The sequence below is a fragment of the Pogona vitticeps genome, chromosome 4, assembly GCF_051106095.1.
Source record: "Pogona vitticeps strain Pit_001003342236 chromosome 4, PviZW2.1, whole genome shotgun sequence".
NCBI lineage: Eukaryota > Metazoa > Chordata > Lepidosauria > Squamata > Agamidae > Pogona > Pogona vitticeps.
The window spans coordinates 134,809,890-134,813,068 of NC_135786.1; the positions used below are offsets into that span (position 1 = coordinate 134,809,890).

General features: G+C 44.5%; 1 long non-coding RNA gene across 1 annotated transcript; it reads left to right on the forward strand.

The window, feature by feature from the left end:
- Positions 1-1,928: 1,928 nt before the first annotated feature.
- On the forward strand, positions 1,929-2,700 carry LOC144588949 (uncharacterized). Its single transcript, XR_013544727.1, has 2 exons — positions 1,929-2,014; positions 2,285-2,700. It is a non-coding gene; the product is annotated as an uncharacterized LOC144588949 (long non-coding RNA).
- Positions 2,701-3,179: the final 479 nt, after the last annotated feature.

Below are 3,179 nucleotides of genomic sequence, written 5' to 3' on the forward strand. Positions count from 1 at the left end.
TTTAATTCCTCAAATTTTCCTTGAAGTCTTTGGGTCACTTTGAAGACCTCAAAATGCAGGTGCCAGAGCCCAGAAACTGGCTCACAAACGTCTTCTCTGGAAGCACTTGTGGGAAATGAAGGTCTGTTCCGCCTCAGTTAATTTACAGAACCACTGTGTCACTACACTTAAAGTACAGATGGCTGTGGCGGATTTTATCACTTTGGAGAAGTGATGGGAACCCAAAGTCAAATGTGAGTAAGGTGGTTTGTAAATATGGCATATGGGGGGGGTGTTTACAGTTTTCTTTCAGAACGAAATACAACAGATATTTTTTCATTTCTCTGTTCCCACTACGCCTCTGTCACTTTCATAATATGTGATCTGGGCTGGATGTTTGTCGTATTAAGGATTCTATTATGAGCACCTTTTATCAAGAAGAGTGCATTTCCAAATCAACGCACTTGATTTGATCCGCCTATGAATAAGTCCCCGTACATTCATTGGGACTGACTTTTAAGTGATTATGCAGATTTAAGCAAATATGTACGTATCCACATTCTATTAATCCTTCCTGATTTAAGCGCAGTTGTGGGCGGGATCAGCGTTTAGCCATGGGAATGAATCCACACACGGCACGCCGCAGTATCACTACCAAAACATCTAGGTAGGTTTACTCGTTGTGATGTCTGGCAAGCAAATCTGTACAAACTCGGACGTGTTACACAGTCATGGTGGCCCGAAACTGAGTTCGCTCCCGCTTTCCACCTCCCGTCTTTCTTCCCACTCTTGAAACTTTCTTCTTCGGGCGGAGACAGTCGGTTCTCTTTTGTTCTGTTACTCTTGAATCTCTGTGAACATGAAGCCCCAATAACAACAAGAGTAACAAGAGTTGTGTTTTAGAGACACCACGGAGTCCGACAAGGGTCTGAGCTGTTGTTGTTGTTTAAATTCAAAAGCGATTGTGTGGCTAAGTGTAGGTTTGCCCTGCCTTCCTCTTCCTCTTCCTCTTCCTCTTCCTCTTCCTCTTCCTATTATTATTATTATTATTATTATTATTATTATTATTATTATTATTATTATTATTATTATTATTATTATTATTATTATTATTATTATTATTATTATTATTTTGTTCTTGTTCTTGTTCTTGTTCTTGTTCTTGTTCTTGTTCTTGTTCTTGTTCTTGTTCTTGTTATTAAAAAACACCAGGCACAGTCAAAATTATAAAAACATTGACTGGTATTATATAACAGATACAAGTTTTAACCAAAAACCTAAGTATCTGTTGAATATCAGCACAATATTACACTGTTTCTAATATTGCCGGTTTTTGTAGCTCTGACAGTGTGGTTTCTGATATGATGATGATGATGACGACGACGACGACGACTCTTCTCTTGTCCCAGCAAGGCACCGACCTTTGGGGACCCACTCAGAGACGCTGCAGAGTGCTTCCCATTAAAGCCCAGACAGGCCCGAGAAGAAGAGGAGGGAGGAGCCGAAGCCTTCAAAGGCCGGCGACGGATTCGTCTGCGAATGGCTGCCTTTGCCAGCAGGGCGTGAAAGGGACGGCCTTTGCCTCCCTTCTCGGACCTTCTCCGCAGCCCCTGGGGTTCAGGTGCCCCCGACTGCTTCCGACTCTGCTGTTACGGTTCATAGTGATTGACAGGCCCTCGCCTTCCTGGAGCAGTCGATCCTTCCTCCCCCCCTCCCGCAAATCCGCGCCCCCTTTAAGTCCAGGTGAACTGGTGCAGGTCTCGCCCATGGAGGCGAAGTACTCTGTGAAGTCCATCATTTATTATGTCTTTGCTATTCTTTCTTAGCCTGAGGGCTGCCTTTCCCCGCAAAAGTTCAAGCCCGCTTACCTGTTGTTCTTCCTCCTTCTCCCTCTGTGTTCACAACAGCCAGGCAAGGTAGGTCAGCCTGGAAGAGACAGGCCGGCTGATGCTCTTGGGACGGCCTTTCTGCAGAACGACCAAATCGCGGCTGGGCTCCGTGAATGCGCACGGCCAGGATTCAGACCTTTTCCGAAGTAAGTGAGCGGCTGAGTCAATAGCCTCTGTCTCGGTGCCCGAGAGTGGCTTGCTCCCAAGGAATCCGATTCCAATGAAGGAAAGGGACGGCGTTAACGGCCTCGGATTCGGGGCTATGGGCGGCGGCCTCGTTGCTCCATTAAAAGGCTCGCAGTTGTTTCCCTGCCTTCCCCCTGCATTCTCCCACAGAGGCAGGCCTCTTTCCCCGACCCGCCTGGAGGCGGAGATCTTACACACATACGAAGTTAATTGCGGGTCTTTTACTTCAGCAGATTTAACACTCGAGTCAACAGTGTAAGTGTAAGAGGATCCGGCAGTGGGAAGAATAAATTCCTCCCAAACCAGCGGGACAAAGAGCCACGGGGTCTGGAACTGGAAGAAGGCGGAGAAGTTTAGCTGAAATTATGTTTGCTTGAAAATCTCCCACCACGTTCATATTTTATGATTTTGATGGCTTTCTCAAACCTTTCCTGCAGAAATCTGAAGGAAACAAGAGACAGGAGGGACTTCTGAGCAGTTTTTCAGGTGTGCTCAACTGGTTGGCCAGTCATTTTGATGTTTTGCCTTCTTTCAGGTGTGGTTATACACCTGCTTATTTAATGGACCAAATAGATTTTTTTAAAAAAATCTGACATAGACTGATGAGTGTTATTAAAATGGATGTCAATTGTATGAATTAAAAAAATACAGATTAATAAAAAAGAACATGGAAAGAGAAATACTTAACTAAAATTTGTGGAATGGTTATAGAAGGAACCAGAAATAAAATTGCTAATGAAATTATCATACTTCCTTTATGCACATCACTGATAGATCACACCTCGAATATTGTGTACAGTTCTCTTTAATGCATCTATAAAAGTGTATTATAGAGATTGAAAATTGGACTGGAGTAAGTCCCAAGTGAGAAAAGCTTGCAAGATTTGGGGATGCTGAAGCTTAGGGCAGTGGTTCCCAGTTTTGGATCCCCAGACGTTCTTGGGCCAAAACTCTCCAAAGCCTTCGCTATTAGCTGTGTTGGCCAGGATTTCTGGGACTTGCAGTCCAAGAACACCTGGGGATACAAGGTTGGGAACCACTGACATAGTGGAATGGGAAGCGGGGAGAGACACTGCCCCAAGTCCTCTTGGATTTTTACCTGTGCTCAAAAAAAAGTTGCTACAC